Genomic DNA, 22,770 nt, shown 5'->3' with positions numbered 1-22,770 from the left:
TATATATATATATATATATATATATATATACATTATCACATTTTAAATACAACCCTCAGTGGGGCTATTATTATCTCCATGTTTCTGATGAGAAGATCCAAGCTTAGGGAGGTGACCATCCAAAGGTAACACAGCCTGTGAGCTGACCTTTTTTTTCCAAAATAACCTTTGCATTTTAGAATAATTATATATTTACAGAAAACCTGAAAAGACAGCGCACAGCCTTCTGCTATAATCCTCATCCAGTTCACCCCATTGTCAATGGGGGACTGAGTGTTTATATTAGTGTGGCACACTTGTCAAACTAAGAAACCAACATCGGTATGTTACTATTAAACTAAACTCCAGTCTTTATCTCGATGTCACCATTTCTTTTTATGTCCTTCCATTTGTTCTTTATCCCTATATTAATGTCTATATATTAGTTTTCTAGGGTGGCCATAGCAAAATACTATAAACTGGATGTCTTAAAACAATAGGAATTTATTCTCTCACAGTTTTAGAGTTTGGAAGTCCAAATCAAAGTGCCCAGAAGGCTGTTTTCTCCGAGGCTCTAGGGAAGAAGATTTCTTTGCCACTTCTAGCTTCTGGTGGTTGCTGGAAATTCTCAGAGTCCCTTAGTGCTGTGGACTGAGTGTTTGTGTCCCCTATAAATTCATAAGTTGAAATCCTAATGTAAAATGTGGTGGTATTAGGAGTTGGGTATCCGGAGGTTATTAGATCATTGGGTTACTTGGCCAAGCCCTCATGCACGAAATTAATGTCCTTACAAAAGAGACCCTAGGGAGCTCCCTCACCCCTTTCCGCAATGTGAGGACACAACAAGAAGTCTGTGACCTGGAAGAGAGCCCTCACCCAGCCATGCTGGCGCCCTGATCTCGGACTTCCAGCCCCAGAACTATGCAAAATAAATATCTGTAAGCCACCCAGCTTGTGGTCTTTTATTACAGCCTTCCTAAGGGACTAAGGCACTTGGCTTGCAGACATATCACTTCAATTTCTGTCTCCTTCTTCACATGGTCTTCTCCCCTTTGGTTTGTGTCTCTGTGCACACATTTTCCTCTTTTTTATAAGGACACCAGTCATACTGATTTTATGGCCCACCCCAGTCCTATATGACCTTATCTTAATGTGATTACATCTGCAATGAACCTATTCTCAAATAAGGTTAAATTCATAGGTGCAGGGTGAACATAAATTTTGGAGTAGGGATCACTTATCAATCCAGCGCAGTTCTCTTTCTATGTCAGCCTCCAACCAGGATTCTGCATTCCATTCAGCTGTTAGATCTCCTCATTCATCTCTGGTCAATTACAGTTTCTCAGCCTTTCCTTGTATTTCATGACCTTGACAGTGATCTTGAGGCATGCTGGCCAGGTGTCCTGTGGAATGTCTGGGTTGGTCTAATGTTTGTCTCATTTAGTTTGAGCTTATAGGTGTTTGGAAAGAATATCACAGAAGCGATGTGCCCTTGTGAGTTGGCCTTTAAGTGCAGACTCCAGAGCTCAGGTTTTAGTTATAAAACCAGTAATTATAAAGACAAAACATTCCTGAGAATCAGCTGTTGGCTTACTCTTTTAGTTGTCTTTTGGGGGCTTAGGAAGTACTGGACATATAATCGGAGGCTCTAAATACCAAAACAAACAAATAAAAAATGACTAATGCAGGATCTGCTGCCTCCCTGACCCCATTTGAATGACCTTTCCCCACACAGGGAACTGCAGCCATTCCCTCTCATGTACATGACACCATATCCACTTTGCTAATCTTAACTTACTTTTTCTGAGATCCACCAATACATTAACTGCTGCTGCAAACAGTTAGACGTGACCCCTTCCTGGTGGGTTCCACAGTCCAAATGGCAGGAAAAGCAGAGGTCACCTGCAGTAGTTCAGCTGCTTATGGTGATTCCCCGGCTTGTCGGGGCCCAGATGAGCTGACAGGGAGGAAAACTAGAACTTGCTCTTCTTTTGCAAAAGGTGGATTATGTGGATTCAAATCCTCTCTTGAATATTAATGATGACCAAACAGAGGGAGCTCTGTTATTAAGCATACCTCAACCTTCACTTCAATTTAATAGTGAAGGGAGAGTATATAGAAATTGGTGGATTAAAATTCTGGAATTCTTGGCTTGTCATGTACTTGTTTGCTCACTTATTCATTTAAATATTTATGGATATATTAATTTATTCACCCTGAAATAGAGCAGGCTGATGCACTATGGGGTAGCTAGAAAGAGTATATCATTTGGATTAGCAGAACTTCTAATAAGCCCCAGGTCACTTATGTTACGAGCTGTTCCCAAAGCTGGCTCAGTTTCCTCAGCTGTAATATCAGTAGGAGGCATGCCACTGTAACACTGTTTTTGCCTACTCAGCATTCATTCTGTATCTCGGTGACAGCCCCTGGGTCTCCCTTCAGGGCACCTACCTGCCGCTACTGGGTGCAGCCTTATTCTAGGTGTCCTGGACTCCCCAAGCCAGAGTGGACATGTGCCTCAAGCCAGGCCCGCTGTACTCCCTGCCCCGGGAATCTGAATCTCTAGAGGAGAACTATAAGGGCAGAAGTGGTGGAGTGAATTCACTCTGGAAGAGGTAATCAGGGGAGGTTTTTCTATTGCTTCCTGCTACCCAGACCTGTTGGAAAGACTTCTGTGTATTTTTTTGTCTTACATTTTTTCATAAACCAGTTTCTTCATCTTTTCTGTGTGCTCTGTGAGTCTCCTATTTCCCTTCTATATGTATATATACATTCATGTATATATGCTTATAGAAGCCAGAGTTGGTCTCTGCTGCCTGTGGCCAAGACCCTGATGGACATTCCTTTAACTTCTTTACAGCCCTGCCCTGTTCCAGGAGCTTGAGATAATTCCTTTCTCCTTTCAACTCCCACATTAATTTGTTTATCCATTCCCAAAGGCTTACATAGCTTCTTTCACATTCCTTTTATATTTGTACCAATCTTGTCTAGCCATTTAAGAGACAGCCTAGCACAGTGGTTCCTCTGACAGCATTGTTGCCCCCTTACCCATAATTCCTATGCTTGATGTCCTAATCCCACCACTTCAGAGTATGATTGTGTTTGGGGAAAGGGTATTTCAAGAGGTAATTAAGGTTATAAGATGTCACTGGGGTGGTCCTGAACCTAATGTGTCTGGTGTCCTTATCAGAAGGGGTGAATAGGACACAATCATGTGGAGGGAAGACACACAGGGAAAGAGTGCCATCTACGAGCCAAGGAGAGTGGCCTCAGAATGAAACCAATCCTCAGACACCTTGATCCTGGGCTTCTAGCCCTCCTAGCTGTGGGGAAGTACATTTCTATTGTTTAAGCCCCCCAGCCCGTGGCACTTTGTATGGTAGCACCAGCAAATGAGTGATACAGTGTCAAGGACAGAAACTCTGGGCTGAGCCTACCTGGCCTCAGATCTCCACGTAACCACAGTCAGCTGACTTACCCATCAGGGCCAACATTTTTGGGTGGTGATGGGGGCACAGGGCATGGAGGAAGACAACAGCTGTGCTTTGAGACTTGCTCAAGTCTCAAGAGAAGTAAGGGAAAGGAACTCGTGTGCAGTTCCTCCTTCCACATTGCTGGTCACCTCCAGTCACTGCCCCATGTCTGGAGGAAGTGGGGGGCTATTCATGCTTTGCTAGCAGAGTTCCCACCATGCAAGAGGAGAATCAGGAATGGGAAAGGGGTGCCCCCCTAACAAGCAAGTTGGGAAGAATGACAGACAAGAAATTCCATTTGTGTGATTCGGGCAAGTCATGTAACCTCCCTAAACCTGTTTCCTAAAGAGGTGATGCCACCTGCGTCTTATGGCATTGTTAGGAGCAGCACAGGGGAGAAAACACATCTAGTCTATAAAAAGTTCTCTGCCAGTCTACGGGGTCCTTGGAGGCAGGCACTCTGGTTACATTTGTCACCTTTCTATGCCCACCATACAATTCAGGGCCGGATGTGCCGTAGGCATGCTGCTTATGGTTGGGTGACTCAGTGGCAGCTGCTTGCTGTTCAGGAGAGCAGACAGATGGACAACTGCTCAGAGCCAGGCCTGCTGTCTGCGGGTTTTGTGAGCTAGCCCCAGGCGAGTGTGGGGGAATCAGAGAATGACTGAAAGGTCAGGAGGGTGTCTACACCTAAGGTGATGGTAAGTAAAAAATATGCAGTTTTCTAAATCTAGAACATTCCTGCTTGAACGTTCATCTCTGCAGAGAGTGAGAATTTGTAAACTCATTACAATGAATTAGTTGTAAGTGGTGGAGTGTGTCTGTGGGATTGGAATTTGGGGAGCACTTGTGAAGCCCCCTCCCTACGCAGTCTACCCCACCAATCCCCACCCCGTGTACACACAGCGGCCCATCTACCACATCCCAGCACAGGAAGACAGACGCTACCCTGAAATTGACTCATTGTTTCCCTGTTTCCTTGGGGGCAAAACCCAAAGTTCTTAGCCTCATACACAAACCATTTGCATCAGGCCAGCCTGAGGTTAGTCCATAAAACACACCACAACCTCCTTTCTGAGGAAGAAGAGACAGGCCAGTCTAATAAGACACACAATTATCTCTTTGCCTCCCTCCGTCTCCCTGCCCCAGAACCAGAGTACTATTTGCTCGGCCTCCACATATGTGCGTGATTTGCCTTCTTGCTTTCTCTTTCTCCATTTGTCTGCCTGGCAGACGCCTGCTCCCCTTGCCACATTCAGCTCCTACCTCGCCTGCTTGGGCGCAGAGAGGAGCCATTCCAGACCACACTGGTCCCCTCCGTCACTGCCCTGGGTGCACAGAGCTTAGTGAGTTGTTTCTACACAGATCTCCCATACTGAGCCTTGAACCCCTCCAGAGAAGAATCTGTAGTCTTCTTGCATCCATAGGTTTTGGTAAATCTGATAAAGGAGTGGATGAGTGTTTTTTAGCTTCCATTAATTGAAGGTTTACTATGTGCCAGGCACCCTGCAGAACAATTTACACTCGTATCTCATTTAGCCTAAGTAACTGGCCCCAAAGCCTCCCAGTGACTAAATGGAAAGAGGGCAGTGGGACTCAGGACTCTGTAACTCATGTGTCATATGTCTGTTAATGAGCATTTAGTGTTTTCAGGATTAGTCGTTGTAGGATTTGCTGATTCTAGCATAAAATGTTTTTAAACATCTTTTTAAATAGCAAGGCCCATGGAGGAGCAGTGATATCTTTTATTCAGTAAAGTTAGAAACTCAAGTCAAAGGTATCAGAGAGGAGGGAGACGCCAGACTGATAAGCACTCCCGCTAAGGAGGCGATTTCTCGGCCCTCATGCCCATAGATGGGAAAGAAGTGGGCTCAACATTCCCAGAAGGGCAATGAGTAATAAAGAAGGAAGCACTCTGACTCCCCAGGTCTGGAATGTGTCAACAAGGTGAGCTGGTGTTTTGTCCTTGATGTTGATTGCCCACTCTTCCATCCCCCAGGGCCAAAACTCTGTTAAGTTAATGGAAATTTTGCTCTGAACACCCTTGCACCTGTAAACACATTTTGACCCTAGAGATAAATGTGCAGTACTGCACAGGGGCCCTGAATTCACTCCCATCCCACCCTCTGCACAGGCTGCTGCCTTTGTCTGGAAGCCCCTCCCCGTCGCATCTGCCTGGCTACCTGCTCACATCTCTCAGAGCTAATGCTGGCCCGTTGTTTCGGCAGCATCTTTTGCACACGTCTTTGCATCTTTGGTATCTAGTGCTTCTTTTGGAAGCATGTTTTTCGCGGTAGCTAATGATGTGTCTTACAGTCCAAGGACTCAGATCTGCCAGGTTCAGTGTGTGCTCAGCCCAGTGCACACCCAGGTCCTGTAGGGAAGATGAGGAAGCATCTGGAAGTCATTTCACTGGAAGCTGTGGAAATAGAAGTTGGTGTAACAGGCTAGCAAGAAGCAAGACCCCAAGCCACCACCTGTCATTTCATTTATTAAGGGTGAAATGTCCCTCTCAGACCCTTCACTAAACTGTTCTGTGTAAATTTAGGCAGCTGATTAGGAATAGCTCCTGGGTACCCTGAGGAAAGATTATCAACACCAATAGGCTGATCCCCAGTCACCAAGAAAAGGTCACGTCATGTTTTGTATTCTCAGTTGAAAATCAAAGGGAAGTGTGTGTTCTGTTTTTGAAAAGTATCTTTAAAATTGGCATTTCAAAAAAAATAGCTGTCAGTAAACTTGCAAGTTTTCCTTCACTTATGGAGGTGGTCCTATACTTCAAGCAATGCTGACTAAGAGTTAATTGTGGTGTGTGGTTTCTCCCTCCAAGGAATTTCTTAAGTCTTTTGAGGAAAATATATGGGACAGTTGCCTCCTCTGAAACCTCTCATTCCTAACAGACCCAGAAGAGCTGATCATGTCTGCCATTGGGAGGGAGGAACATGTGGTGTGTGTGTGTGTGTGTGTGTGTGTGTGTGTGTGTACCACTTGTACAGGGCTATTTGTCAATGTGTAAATGCTTACATACATAAATGCATTTAATTCTCACAGCAGCACTTTGATGTGTTATTGTGTCCCAAATTCACAAAGGAGACAATGGGGCTTGGACACTTGCTTCCTGAGAACTTGCAAGTTTACCAACAGACCTATTTTTCTGCTTTCCTTGAGTAGGCCTCTAGCTCAGCACTTCTCTGTCCAGAGTGACACCATTTGCTGACCAGCTGGTAAATGAGAGCTCTCTAGGTTAGCTGCAGCCTCCTAGCTTTGTATCTCTGGGGGGTGTGCCTAGTGGGTTGAGGAGAGAAGGTTCAGCAGAGGCCTGGGCCTTGGGGCCAGTTCCTTCAGAGATTTGTCACTGTTCCTGAGCAGAGGGTTGAAGGGACCCACCCAGTCCTTGTATACATGAATAAGGAACCATGCGAGGTATGGAGTCTCCCTTTTTACATCTGTGAAATCTGGAGATACCATGTGCCCTTTCCAATCCAGGGCAATTGCCAGGAGTAAATGTAGAAACCTTTTGAAGAGGATCAAGTATGCAAGGCATTTTAATAATGAATAAACCTTTAAGCACACTTAGTAAGGCTATATTACAACACCAAAACCAGAACAATGCTGCACAACTAATTAATGATGCTGGGCCAGTTCAGACATGTAACGCAATTATCTTCCCCCTCCAGTTTCTCCATTAAGCTATAGTTAGAATAGTCTCGCTTTTAAGGTATGAACCCGTAGGGAACTGTATCCATCTGAGTCAGGTCTGACAATGACAAATTCTGCACCTAATCTTTAATGGGAACCTACTGTGTACCTGGCTCTGACTCTCTGCTGGTTACCTTGGCTCAATGCACAGTGGTGCCTCTTGGTATAATCTCAACCAGGTTACTTCTATCAGCCTCGGTTTCCTCGTCTGTAAAATGGGATAGAAGTCATACCTACAGGCCTGCTGCATGCAGGTATGTAAGTTGTAGAATACACAAAAGGCACCAGATCTAAGGGAGTATCATTCACATCATCAACGTGAGAGATTGGTCTGTTGATCACCAGAGTTGCCCAGCATGTGCCAATAGAGTGTCTCATTCTAACAGAAACAGCATATTGTGACAATTTCCCAACAGATGGAAAGAAAGTGTCTTGAAGAAAGGGAACTTCACTGCTTCCCACAGGGGCTCCGAACAGGCAAGGAGCAACCGCAAGGACCTACTTCTAGTGTTGTTATGAGGATTGATTGTGTAAATATAGAAAGCTCATAGAGTAGTGCTGGAGCAGATGTAAGAGGAATCCATAAGGGGCAGTAATTATCATTTATCTACTCCTTCTGGAGTAATCACCTTTATTCCTTATTACAACCTTAAAATGAAATACATTTTTAATCCCTGTTTTAAAAGTAAAATCAGTGAGGGGTTGGAGAGATTAAGTAGTATCTTAAATTTCACGTAGGTGGTGAGTGGCTGAGTTTGGGATCTGAAGTGAGGCCTGGTCTGTCTGAGCCTGAGCCATTAACCACTATGCTGCGCCGAGTCTGCATGTACGAGGGGGAATCCTGCCCCAGCCGACTGCCTGTGCTTCGGCTACTCCCGTGGTGTCCTCGTGCTGTAAATATCACATGAAAGGCAGTGCAGCCAAGTCCATCCTTTATTGCTCACGGGGGCTTCAGCTCGATGTGTCCTCCCAGCACAGTGACCCAGCCTAGATGTACTGCCAACTTGAGAGGTTAAGGCACATCAGGTCGCTGCTCTGCTCAAAACGCTGCAATAGGTCCCTTTTTCACAGAGTTAATTCAAAGTTTTATCATAGTCTTTAAGTCCTTACACGTTCTGACATCTCCCTACCTTGTTAATCAGATCCCTTGTCTGTTTCTTCTCCTTGCTGCTTTTCCTGTCTTTATGCTCATTAGGCTGTGGCCTGTATGTGTTTGTTTATTGTCTGTCTCCTCCCTACTGGCACTGGAGCTCTGTGAGTGTGGAGACCTCCTCTGTTTGCTCACTGCCCTGTCGCTCATGCTTAGAATCGTGTGCTGTCTGTATTAGTCAACGAGAGTTTCCATGATACAATGTCACAGACCGAGAGGCTTCAACAATAGAAACTTATTTTCTCACAGCCCCTGCAGGCTGTGGAAATGCAAGACCAAGGTGCCATACAGGTGGATGTCTGCAGGAACCACTCTTCCTGGTAGACAGTCCTTTTTTGCTGTGTCCCTACATGGCCTTTCCCCTGTGTGTGTGGACAGAGAGAGAGATTGAGAGAGATCTCTGCTGTCTCCTCCTCTTCCTGCAAGGACACCAGCCCTATTGGGTTAAAGCCCACCTTTATGACCTCACTGCATTCTCTCTTTATAGGCCCTATTTCCAAATACATGTTGAGGGTTAGAGCTTCAGTCTATGAATTTTGAAGGGGATACAATTCAGTCTATGACAATAGCACATGGTGGTTTTCAGTACTTGTGGAGCTAAATTGTATTCCCTTTATCCTCCTCCATGCTGTTTCTTTCATACTTGTTTTAATCACTTTGCTATCATTCAGAAACCTCTACGGATTGATATAGGGGGTTATCCTATCCTAGAGTGAAATAGAATTATTGATATGAGGGGATTTTATTCCAGGCATCCTTTCATTAACTGGCTTAGTCTGCTGGGGCAATGGAGGAGCAAGATACATCTTTTCAGAGTTTATGCTGAGATGTTGAAGTCTAACTTACTACCAGAAATGTGTAGTGTCATCAAAATGTTGAGTACGAGGGAGATGAGAATACCATGCAATTCATCCACATAATAATTAGTACGAGGGGTACTTGGGTGTTTGTGTTGAGTGAAAGAGAATGTGCATTTGGGAATGAGTGTGTATTTATGGGTAGAAGTGGGAGAGTACATAGGTTAAGAAAACATGATGTGAAATTCTTTATAGATCAAAAAAGTGCAACATTGGCAATTTCATATGCTTCCATTTGATACGTATGATCAGGCATGTGTGTAGGGGCGTAAGGTTGGGTGTGTGGATTTCTGTGTATGTGTGTGTGTATGTTGTGTAGTTTGTATAGACGCAATGTATACTTACATGTGTGTGAGGAAGAGGAAATGCATATGGATAGCAGTATACAGTATATGTGCATAGGGGTATCAAGGAAGGCTTCCTGGAGGAGTTGATGATGAAGCTTAAAGGGGAAGGACAAGTGAGTTTAGCCAGGTGCACAGGCAAAAAAGGTGGAAAGGATTGGGTTCCACTAAAGGCCAGAGACAGAGAATAGTAGCAACATCACAACTAGATTGTAAGTAGGTGGGGGACTAGGAGAGGGGGAGGGAGAGGAGAGACTTCAGAGGAGAAAAGTGGCAGACTGGGGAGGGTCCTGTGAGCCATGGCTAGGAACTTGGTCTTTGTCCAAAAGGAGAGACCAGGGACCAGTCACAGATTTTGCAGGGAGTCTACTGAGCAGGTTTAATTGGTGCAGAACAAAGACTACAAAGTGGGAAAGGAAGAGGTGGTGAAACTGTATCAGGCTGCAAGGAAAGGTTTGCCTTGGGCTAACAGCAGCCTTCGCCTTACCTTGGTAGTGTCCTCCTGCCCTTGATCGAAAGCAGGAGACAAGCAGGGGTCAGCAGACTGCTGTGGGATCTCACAATCCAGGCAGGGTTCTTTTGGGCTGCTGAGGTACGGTACCCACTGAGGGGTCTCCAGGATCCCCAAAGAGGGTCAGTGGGTTCTGTGCTTGTGGCTCCCCTTCCCCACTGACCCACTGTGTGAAGTCCAAGCCCTGCACTTACAGAGTGAGTGGAATGAGAGCCCCCTGCTCTGTTTCTGGTCATTGCCAAAATTTGTTTCTTGTTAATAACAGAATAATCCATTCGAACTCCCTCCCAGCCATTGGAGCACAACAAAATGATCGGGCGGCAGAACGAGACCAGGGAGCGAAGGGAGAAAAACATGGGCAGGGCTGAGAGGAGAGAAGACGAGAAAGACAAAAGGAAGCAGCAGCACAAGGAGCAGAGATGCATGGAGGGCCAGAGGGAGAGGGAGGGCAGAGGAGCTGGGGGCCGTGAGACAGAGCAGAGGTTCCCTGCACAGTGGGGGAACAGTGTGAGACCTGGGGGAAAGGCAAGAGGGAGCGTCTGTCTGAGGGAACCAATGCCGCCAGAGTTTGTCTACACAAATCTGTCCGGACATTCTCTGAGAAATTTCAAACACCAATTTGAAAGGGGTTTAGTGTCCCTCCATCACCCTGCTAATTTCCCTTCCATTTATCCTGGGTTAAAGCCCTAGGACACTGTCCCGCCCCGTCTGAAAGCAGCCAGGTTTCACAGCCCCCGGGCCTGAAATGCGGCTGCTCTGGCACTTTTTTCATGGGTTTTCCATCTGCTCCAACCATCACAAATCCAATTTCATATTTGGCATAAAGTAAATCGGTTTCAAGAAATATCTTGTCATTATCCAAATCAAAATGCCACATTCAAAAATGCTCAATGCCAGCTACAAATTGTCAGAAAGGGTTGAAGAAAGAGGAAAAGACTTTTGCTCCAGACAGGAGGAGAGAAAAACATGCATTTGAATGCAACACAGTGGCACTGTGGTGTCTAAATCATTCAAATGAAGCCGGAAATTTTTTTTAAAAGCTTGGCCAATCTGTTCTGCTGTTAAGACTGTCTCTCCCCAGCACCCTGCCTCCCTCTATTCTGGAAGCTTCTAAAAGTAAGGACCACTTCTGTGTGGGAGCAAGTCCATTTCTTCTGAGTATTTGAGAAAATGAATTTTTCCCTATTTGTCCACAATTACTTAGACTGTTCCTGAAGCTCTATGAGGATCTAAGAAGGCAAGATGCCCTCTCTACAGCCTTGGAAATGAAGTTTAGATGGAGTATTTCTGCAGTTATTTATTTCAGCCCTGCTGTTGTATAGATGTAAGTGTTGTTTGCCAAAAGTCATGCCGGTGATGCAGTGAGGAGCAGACCTCTAGGCTTCCAGCTCTTCCTGTAATACTTTCTTCTCCTTCACTTACTTCTGAAGTGCGCCAGCAACAGTCACTAAGGGAAGCTGTTGGAGAGCCTGATGTGATGTGCAGATAGGTTGCAAATTTCGATGGCACTTTAGAAGGACATAGAACTGGACAGAAATGGTTTCACCGAAGTCTATTGTGAGAATAATAATAAAAAATATACAGTCTCTCCACATTTCAAGGTCAACAAAGCATTCTCAAAGCTCACTTATCTTGCTGATTCCCAGTGCTCCCATCCATGAAGTATTGCTTGAATGAAGAGGAAAGTGATTGCCTGAGGTCATGCGGTGGGAGGTGGTAGAGCTGGGTCTCAAAGCCTGGTCCTCTCTGTCCAAGTCCAGTGCTGGTCTCTGAGGTATAAAGATGATGATTCAGAATCTTAAAGAAGAGGTGTCATTGGCAGTCTTCCTCCTCGTCATCAGCATCCCAGGACATCAGCAAGTCACCACCAGGCCAAGCTGTGGGACACAGTCACCAAGTGCCCACCACACATTAGGGGACACAATAGAGAAGTGAAACCCTCCTGCAAGGTCTTTCTCAGGGTGTGGAGTTTTGCCTGGATCGGGCCCTCCACTTGATTTTCTTTTGAACACTGAATAATACAGTGGCAGATCTGAAAATATCAGAGACTCATCCTTCCAGCATGTACTCTTGAGTGCCTGCTGAGTCTAGAGTATTAAAAAAAAAAAAAATCTTTGCAGTCAATAAAATCCATTGTGTTTTTCAAAAACATAATTTTTTCCCTCTCTTCCTCTCTCTTTGTTCCTTTCTGCTCCTCCCAGTCTCTCCGTCTCCCTCTCTCCCTTCCTTCTTCTTTCCCAGAGGATAAAACTTCATGCAGGTGACCAGGAACACCACTGGGCCTTTCCTAAAAAAAAAAAACTACACAAGGATTTTCATGAAATCTGGATTTCTCTACTGGGTCTAAAAGGATGTCAGGAGAGATCTTGCATCTGCCTTGATAAATCCTGTCATAATGTATCTGTGGTGACCTCTTGCACCTCCCTCCTGCTGTGGCTTTATTCTTGGGCCTCTGTCCTGAACTCATTTCTAGTTTGGAAACATAATCCTTCTACTTTATCATCAGCATGTGAATTTCCTTAAGGACCATTATCAAGTTTTCTAATATTTCATTTCTAAGGTACCCCCTATTGAAAATCAGAGTGAAATTTACTCATCTCATATGTGGCCTCTCTCCTAAAGATGTTTTATGAAAGGCCATTAACAAGGCTTTGTTATCCATGCATGTGGTGTCCAGCACACTGGCCTGTATGTAATCCATGGGCCTGAAGACTGAGTTCATTTGAGTCCTGCAATGTCCTGCAAACATCTCTGCTTCTTTGGACTTCAATTTGCAATGAAATATTTTTTAAAACCAGATCCATTTCAAAATCAAATTCCTCAATGGCAGAAATAGAAGTAAGGTATTTGCCAATCCCAAGATGGTCTAAAGGCAATTCCAGACATAGGAAACTCTGAGACCATCTTGTTTAGCTTCTCCAACTCTAATTTTTCATCTCAAGAATGAGGTGGTTTGCTTCTCCCATCTAAGATGTTTTTCCCACCATTTTTATTCCCCTCAGTCTGTTCTGGTGTATCTGATTGATCTTTCAAGTGTAGTCTCCATTTAATGGTTCTCCATGACACTTTGTACAAAATAAGAATTCTTCAGTGGTAACACAGAACACCCTCTGTGCTTTAGTCCTGAGATCAGTAAACAGTGGCCCACAGGCCAAATCTAGCCTACCACCTATTTTCATATGGCCTGTGAATTAAGGATGTTTTTTTCCATTTTTAAATGGTTGAAAAAAAAACATTTAAAGATCATTTTGTGACACCAGAAAATTATGCAAAATTTGAATTTCAGCATCCATAAGTAGTTTTACTGAAACACAGCTGTTCTTATTCATTTAAGTATGGTCAATGTGTGTTTTCATGCTATAACCCCAAAACTGAGTTGATGAAACACATACTGCATGGTTCTCGAAGCTGAAAATATTTACCCTCTGACCCTTTATAGCAAAGTTTGCCAACGCCTATGTTAACAAAGTTCCAGGTAGCATATCAATTTTTCATTTTCTTCTTAGTTAATTTTTACTCAATAAAAACATGTTTAATACTGTTATCTTTGTAGTGCTACTCAATGATGGTCATTTGGATCCAGAATGCAGTGAGAGGGAGGGAAGAATGTATTTTTCCAACCTCGTGACAGATTGAAATATGCCAAGCATTTAGTCTAGCTGCTCCTTATCTCTGCAGGAGGGAGGGGAGGATGCCAAGGCCTTTCTTCAGCAGAGATCCCTTAGCACATTTCTTACCATTTCTTGCTCTCCATTTCCACTGCTTGACCTTAGTAGGACCAGGGTTCTTCTCACTTAGCCATACAAATAGTTTCACTCATCAACTCTGGCCTCTCCGTTTCATTGTCATGCTGATGCCAGAAAAATCTATTTGAAACACAAATCTGATTGTGACAGTCCCTTGCTTGAAAACATGAATGGGTACTGATTGGCCTGAGAACCCAGGTCCAGTTTTTCGTGAGCACACAGGGTTTTCACACTTAGTCCCTGTCTCCCTTTGCAATCTCCTCTTCTGCCCCCTTCCCTTTTTCATTCTTTTTATTTTTTTTGTATTCGATTGTTATCAGCCCATCATACTTATTTCTTCTATAGAAAAGGAAGATTGTTTTCCTTGCATTATCTGACATGCTAACTCTCAGAGGTATACTTCATGTTTATATGTTAAATTAGTGATAATGACAGTAGTAAAAAATATAAGCATTTATTGAACATTTTTGATACAATATACCTGGAGAAATACCTAATGCATATTAGATTGTCAATATCTCAAAATTAAACAAAATTATCTTGAGAGACAGATATTATTCCCATTTTATAGATGAGAAATGTGAGGTTCAAAGACATTATGTAACTTGCCCAAAGCCACCAAATTGGTAAATAACAGAGCCAGAATGAAAATTCAAATTTTTCTGACATTGAAATCCAAACTCTTGCCATAAAAACCTACCCCTACCACCTAATACATTCTCGTGTGCAGCAGTATACTAGCAAATATTTAATGAATGGCTGTCCCTTTAACTGGGTAGACCATGGGTGTGGGAGAGAGGGAAAACCCCTGATTTATAGTGTTTTCCAATTTCAGTGAAGTAAATAGTACAATGGTGAATTTCAAGCTACAATTATTACATCACTGAATGCAAAGTTGGGAAGAGATGTGCACCATTATATAAATCTCTATCGCATGGATGCCACAGATGCAAATAAACTCAAGAACACAGATAATAACAAAATACAGTAAAATAATTAGAAAATGATGAGTCTGGAATATTTATTAAACCCTTGTTTTTTTAAACACAATTTATTACATTTTAAGCTTATGTGTTTTAAAATGGCTGCATTTAACAGTTGCCTCACAAAATTCCTAAACATTTAAAAACTGGCTCTCCTGAGTTGATAGAAGCCATCTCCAGCTTCTCTGGGAGGTAAAATTGCAGGCTGCAAAATGACTTCTGTTATTAGAATTACAAAATGAAATGTGAACATCTTGTGACAAGTTTGGAGATTAGGAACAAAAGAATAAGACTGAGTTACATTTTCAATAGCTTCTTCCCATATAAAATGAGTTTAGGGTCAGTTAAACAATGGGGTTACCTGGCATTTTTAAAAGGGTTTTAAAAAAATCTCTGTATCTTTTTTTAAAGATATAATTGATATATAGAACTCTATAAGTTTAAGGTGTACAGCAAAATGATTTGACTTATATTTATTGTGAAATGATTACCATCATCAGTTTAGTTAACATCCATCATCTCATTTAGATAAAGAAAAAGAAATTTTCTCTTCTTGTGATGAGAACTCTTAGGATTTACTTTCTTAACAATTTTCAAATAAACCATACAGTAGTGTCAACTATTATTGTCATGTTTTACTTTACATCCCTACTCCTTATTTATCCTATAAGTTTATACTTTTTGACCACTTCATGCTCTTACTCCCCCACTCTGAATCTTATTGTTACTGGTAGTACATGTTGTTTCCCCGATTCTTATCTTCTTGAAGGAAAGGATTCAATCAAGAGACAGACTTAGGAGTTTTAAGCAGCAGGAATTTATTAAGCAAAGCATAAGTACAGTCTCAAGAAGGGTGGTGAGCGGGCTGTCTGGAAACCAGAAGCAGCATTGCCATTAGGGTTAGGTTGACTTTTATTTTTTTCTTAAAATGGCAGGAAGTCCTGCCCTGCATCTATGTCATTTGATTGACAGGTTAATTGACAGCTCTGAGTTACGTAACTTTTTTCTCAGTGCTCAGGCACCTTACCCATAAATACCTAAACGAAGCCTACAATGGGGCCAAAACTACAATATTAATTAGATTTAGATGTTATTTTAATGAGGTAGGGTTACTTACAGACAAGGTCTTCAGACCTTGCATGCCCTGTAATCAGAGAAGCCCCAGTGGGCCTGGGTGCCTTGCCAATCTAGGTGTGCTTGACTGCGGGGGCCTCCTGATAAGCTCTGCATCCTTCACTGTGGAACTGGGAAATAAGGAAGGCTTAGGAGTTGTCCAGGGAGGAGTCTTCCTTGGTGATGGGCTTGCCCTTTGCTCCTGCTTATGTCTGATTATCTGCCTGCTCTAATATCACCACAACATTAAATAAGTCACTAGATTTCCCATTGCTTCTATTCTCTCTCTTGGAAACTCAAGAATAGCGTTTCTGGTCTAGACCTTGGAGTAAAAAGACTTCCCTTTCCAGTAGGAAAGGAGCTGCTCAGACACTGGAAGGGCTTAGTGAGTGAGCATTATGGGTAACATGACTTATACGAGGCAGCAGCACCATTGCATCGCCTGTCTTAACGTTTTCAACGCCAAGAGAAAACCCAAATCTTTTAGGCTAGGCCCTCTTTTAATTCCATTAGAATTCTACCTAGAGAAATGGCAGAAATGAAATTTTCCATTTCTTAAAACCACATTACCAAAGCTCTTTATCATTAAACTCTTTTCAAATCGACCATACCAATGCCTAATTGAAACCAGGTACTAACAATGAAATTAAGAATCACTTACAGAGAGACATTGTAATGATTTTCTTTCAGTTATAGTGTTCACTTCAATATTATTCCTTTGTTCTTCTCCAATGAGATCTGGAATTTTGGTTCTTAGTTTGGGGAGAATTGGCAAAACTCTGTGATACTAATACTATCTGAACAGCACTGATCATTGACTTACATGGTGAGGCTTTTTTTTTTTTTTATCCCAAGACACTAGATAGCAGAAGATACTGCCTTAGGTTAAAAAAAATACACATGAGACCTTCACCCAGTACAACAACACGTATTGCTCACTTATTTGCCTTGTACCAAATAGAATACACGTGAAAAAAGTTCAACCTTACTAGTCTTCAAAAATGCAAACAAATAGAATTGATCATTTTTCATGATTAAATGGCAAACACTGAAACAACAATGGCAGCAATGTAAGGAAAGCTGCCGCGCCAGGGAAGCTTTGTACCAGAGGAGGAAGAGCAAATTGCAAAATCACGTGTGGAACTAGTTCATCCATTTGTGTCAAGAATCTGAAACACACAGATATTGATCCCAAGGCTATTTATATTAGCAAGCAATAAAAACATCCTCATGTACAATGTTAGAGGTGTATATAATTATATTATTTCATAAATTTATATATTTTTATGTATTTTATATAAAAGGGAATATCATGCAGCTTTTAAAATGATATTTTAACAGAACTTTACAAATATAAGTCAATGCTTTCCATGTAATGGAAGTGAAGGTCCAAAATTGTGCATCCTGCATAATTTGAATTATGTTATGTCAAATCTGAAAAGAAATAAACCAGAGTATTAGAAGGATTTACCTCAGGATGGTAGAATTATAAATGACTTTTCTTTCTTTTCATTTTTTTCTTCTCTATTTTTCCTCAAGAATTCTATTAAGAACACAGATTATTTTTATAATAGAAGCATAAGTAGTGCAACCCCTGCTACTGGCCCTCTAGAATCCCTAAGGCAATTAGTTAACTGGAAAGAGAAAATATCCCACCAATTCATACATTAACAACTAAAAAAATGCAGCAAAATAAACAATGTGGCCATTCAAGTGGGTCCCGGTGCTGGGGTGGCTCAAAGACATGGATTGGATGGAAGGAGGGGAGACTGGATTAAATAGTTTGGGGCTTGGGGAGGTTGCCTGCTGAAGAGGAAGGTAGCTGATGATAGGGCCCCAGGCAAAGTGGGAGGGAGGGCAAGTTACATCCAGCAGAAAAATGTACACATTCAAGGAATTGAAATTTACCTAATTAGTTCCAAGAAAGGAAGAAGTGAAGATTCCCCTGGGGCTGGGGTAGGGAGGAAGTCAGGTTTCGGAAATGGTTGTTGAGTGAGGGCCCTTAAGAAGATGTGACATCTGGGCTGTTTCTGCCTTTCTGGGTACTTAGGGTCTTTCTCCTCTGGCTTTTTCTACACACCTTCTCCATTCTCCCCTTTCAGATGACTACCTTTCTCTGCACATCATGGTTTCTATTCCTTCATCACTTCTGCTTGAATTTGGCTATAGTCTGCTCTGGTCTGGTTTTTCAGGTCAGGTTCCACAGATCAGACTCATATTTCTCCATGTTCGAGATTCTGGGAGAGAATATTGAGAGGTTCTGCTTAGTTCAGGTGTCCAATCTTAGTCCTGCCTCCTGTGGCCAGGAGTAAGGGTAAAATGGGACAAACATGAACATCTAGGACGAAGACCTCAACAGAGCAAGTGGCAGCAGGGGTGGTTAGGAATGCCTGAAAATATTTCTGGAGAAAGGTAGAAGGTTTCTTGGAGAGATTGGTTCAAAATGATGGGTGTTGGGGTAAATTGTGTGACTCTAGTGTCAACTACTGATTAGTGATGGCAAAGCAGAGCTGACAAACCACACCAAAGTCGATAATGATCTCTGTGTAAATTGCAATTTCCTCTTCATTTTTACACTTCAAAATGCTTGCAGATAACATTCACAGTTGGGCCACCTGCCTGTGCTTCTTAGGTTACTGGTAATCCTCAGTCTTGCAAACATCACTTTCTCCCCTCACTCTCATCTCTATATGCTCTCCCCCACCACAGCTATTTTTCTCTTACTTGAGAGATGTTATTTCACTGAAATAACATTGAGTCAGCATAAATTCATTTTTTTTCCCAAATATTAATTTTGAAGTTTCAAACCATAGAAGAGTGGGAAGAATAGTACAGAGAACACCCATGTTTATTCACAAATTGTTAACATATTGCCACATCTGATTTATCTTAGCCCTCCCTTTTCTCTGAACCATGTAGGTGGCAAGTACACATACAGATGATTCCTAAACCCTAAACCCTTTAGCACGCATGTCCTAAGAATAAAGACTTTTGCAACTCCCGGGGGAATATGTGTTCCCAGCCTGGGGCAAATAACCTCTGAAGCCAAAATCAGTCAGAGGAGAAACAAAGTGGGAGAAACCCATTTATTGCTTACAAGTAGTCTACTTCTGCTCACCTGTGTCTCTCACAACCCGGCTGCAAAAGACCCACCACACCTCTCTGGTCCCGGTGCATGCTTGCTCCCCACCCACCTTGTAATCACCTATCCATATGGAGATAGACTACTTCTCTCCACCCCTTGGAAATGCCTATTGATATGGAGATGAAGTAAGTAAGGCCAGGTTAGAGATTCTGGAAATATTACAGTTTGACCCATAACTCATTGTTCTGTACAATCACAACACAATAGGCACACTCAATTAATTTAGCAACAGTACAATTCTATTATTTAATATGCAGACAGACCACATGCAGATAGCCCTAGTCATCCCAATAACCACTTTTAAAGTTATCCCCACCACAATTTATCCCTTCAATAGTCAAAATTTGTTCAGTGCATTAGGTTTGGAATGTCTGTTTAGATTCCTCTAATCTATAATAGTTTCTCTGAGTTTTCAGTCTTCTGAATTGATCTGGGATAAACATCTTTTGGTGAGCATGTACTACAGGTGACACTGTGTCTGTGTCAGTGTATCATAATAAAAGGCAAATTATGTCCACTTGTCCCATTATTATTGAGACTGATCACTGTGCTTAATTTACTTTTTAATTAATCCACAAACATTGTAATTTAATTAGCAGTAAATTACTTTCTGCAGACCTGGCAACTGATGAGAGATTTGCACTGGTGTACAGTAAGGTATTGTTGAAAATGTAGCTCTAACTTCCTTGAAACACAACGCTCCATTTAACTCTCCTGGGTGTTTTCTTTCTTGGGTTGGAGAGGCAGCATAGTATGCTAATCAATTTGAGGTGTAAGTACTATATCACCCTCTCTGGGTTCAAATCCCTGAACTGCCACTTACCAGCTAAGTGACTTTGAACATAACATGTTCATTGATCTCTATAAACTTCAGTCCCTACTCTACAAAGTGAGGCTAATGACTGGCTGTCTTCTAGAGTTGTTCTATGACTTAAATAAAATAATAAACTAAAGTGCTTAGTATTGTGCCTGAGATAGGTAGAGTTAGTGTTCAATAAATGATATTTTATTATAATGTACTATGTTCCTTATAAAAGCAAAGGATTTTAATATCATCATAAATCACAACACTCCAGAAGCCCAGCTTTGCGGGTGCCCATGGCATTGCAAACAATCCATATTATTCTCACTTTGGTGCCCTAAATCAATACTTCTTAAACTTTTAATGTAAATAAGAATCCCTCCTGGATGTTGTTGAAAGGTGGATTCTGACCCAAGAGCCCAAGGGCAAAGCCTGAAAGTCTCCCAAGCTTCCAGGTGATGTCAATACCACTGATTCATGGCCAGTTACCAAGACCCTATGTTATGTAGAGAAATGCCACGCCGGACTTCACACCTCACACTCTGAGCTGTCATGCTGACCAGTATATTGAAGCATGATGGAAAATTCCTGCAAGGCTTCCTTTCTTTTTGGGCGTATTTCTAGCAACCAGGGACCAGACACAACACTGATTAAACCATTATGACTATGACCGTTTACCACTTTATGTTTCTACTAGTGTGCCGATATCCAATGCATGCCCTTGGAGGATGAGATGGTGGAAATTCTTTGGAGCCAGCCTAAGTTTTAAATGCTGATTCTTCTATTTGTTAGCTAGTCAAATCAAGTTATATTTAAATCTCTTTGAACCTCAATTACCTCATCTAAAAATGGTTATAATAATGCTAACCTCATGGATCCTTTGTTTGAAATTATATCTACCTTTTTCTATCTATATAGACAGACATAGGAAGAACAGAGAGAGAGAAGAGAGAGCTTAGATGATTATTTCCTGGCATATGGTAGGTGCTTACTAATGGGCAGCTTGGGTGACTTCTATTACTATTATTTGTGAACCTGTCAGGGTGTATTTCTGTTTTCATCAAATAATTTTTAAGGTTCACAGGGTCACAGACCCATAGAGCCACATCATTTTAAAGTTGGAAGCGGGTTCTCCATGCTCCTCAAGGACCAATCTAGCCCTGAAGATGAATGTGTCATTCTCTCTCTCTTTTCCATATTTGGCCATAGGAGACACAGATTCCAAGAAGCTCACGTGCACTGATTTGCCTGCATGTAGGCTTCAATTTAGATTAGTCACCTTCAGTCTTTGTGGTCAAGATTTCAATTTGCTTCAAACTCAGTAAGTTCAGATTTGTGCTTAAAATTCATTTCTACATGCACTCCAAATGGGGAAAAGTCTCTGAAAAGTGAAGTTGGTTTTACTCTTATTTCCCCATGGGCTTCTGCGAGCCCTTGGTGAGGAATTCAAGTCAGTGTAATCAGGCAGGTGAACCACCTTGTAGGGGGAGAATGCTGTTCTGAGATGCATATATTGTCTTCTGGTTAAAACTGGTATCTTTTCAGGATACTTTGTTCCATGTAGGGAAGACCTATCTGTTAGCCACTTTGTTGAGAAGACAAGAAGGTGCCAAATTATGTGACGGAAAGAGGTGGATTCCTTGAATGTTTTGGGTTACTTGCTATGTTTGGTGACCTCCAACCCAGGTTCCCCAAACCTCACATAGAAGAGCCATAGAATTACTACCCAATTCAACAATGCCACCTAACAGATGAGGATTCCACAACAAACTCAACCCTGGTTTTGGGATGAGCATCAAATCAGCCAAGGCTTGTTCAGGATCCACAGGGTCACACGTAGGGCATTGCTGGGTCTAGGAGCTGGGCTCCTGGCTCCTGCTCAGGTGCTCTCTGACAGACTTCTGTCTTTCCAATGAGTCCAACGTTGCATATTTGCCTGTTTGCTGCACAGATGAGTAGTTTGTAAATCCAAGTGTGGCCATTGTTTCTCATGGTACAGCAGCTGGAAATATCAAAGGGCCACAACAGATGAGGAACAGTTTCTAAACTGATCCTAAATAATAAAATCTCTGGGGCCTCTCTCCTTCCTAATCCTCCCTTTCTGGTCCGTCTCTTCGATTGTCTTTTGTGAACTCACAGAGGGCCTTGACTCTCCTCCCGAGTATGTGAGCATTTCTGATGCCACTGTCATTTGTGCTTGTGGTTCCTTGATCCTTTGTGCCTGGGAGCAGCTGCATTTTAAGATCACATCCTTACTCAAGTTCTCTTCCCTCCAGCCTTGCACAGTGGCGCCATGACCTTGAGTGGAGAAAGAAAGACTCTTCTCTCATTGGTATTCAACTCTGACTTGGGGCAAAACAATCGCCTTGGCTTCAGCATCTTCCAGACTCTAGTTTTAACAGCATTTTTATTTACTGGGGTCCTTCCACTGAACACAACCCTCCTCTCTAGGAGTTTGTCACACATCCTTGTTGGAACTGAGCCAGAAGTTAATACTCTGCGAAGTAAGAATGTTCCATGCATGTTTTCAGACTAGATCACTGAGGCTTACAGAAGGTCAGTGTTCCACACCTATTAAATGCAAGACACAGTATTTGATTCCATGTGCACCTGCCTTCATTATCCATGGCCTGCCCACTCATCCACGCCACTTTTGTAACCTACCCCGGAATTCAGGTTGGAGTGGAAAGGATATTTGTTGACATGTGGGTCTTTAGTGTCCATGAAATCACAGCCCATATGCTCTTCACAGAAAAGAAAGGCAGAGAGTCATACACTCAATTTGTACAACCCCCTCATAGCCTTCTGGACCTTTGCACTAAGCCTTTGTGAAAGCTACCATCCACTCAGTCATGGAAAGTCTGCAAGGATCCAGATTTCTGAGGAATTTTTCACTTTTCTCTAGAAATAAGAAGCCTGGGGAAAAATCCTTCCCCTACCCCCAAAATCCCATGGAAAGAATAACTGG

General features: G+C 42.4%; 1 protein-coding gene across 18 annotated transcripts in view; it reads left to right on the top strand.

Annotated features, from left to right (window-relative positions):
* LRATD2 (LRAT domain containing 2) overlaps positions 1–22,770 on the top strand; it is a 305,269-nt gene that overhangs the window by 85,931 nt on the left and 196,568 nt on the right. The window lies entirely within an intron of this gene.

Source organism: Manis javanica, chromosome 2 (genome assembly GCF_040802235.1).
Source record: "Manis javanica isolate MJ-LG chromosome 2, MJ_LKY, whole genome shotgun sequence".
Taxonomy (NCBI): domain Eukaryota; kingdom Metazoa; phylum Chordata; class Mammalia; order Pholidota; family Manidae; genus Manis; species Manis javanica.
Note: the sequence above shows the minus strand (reverse complement) of the source record. Positions and strands in the feature narration are given on the sequence as shown.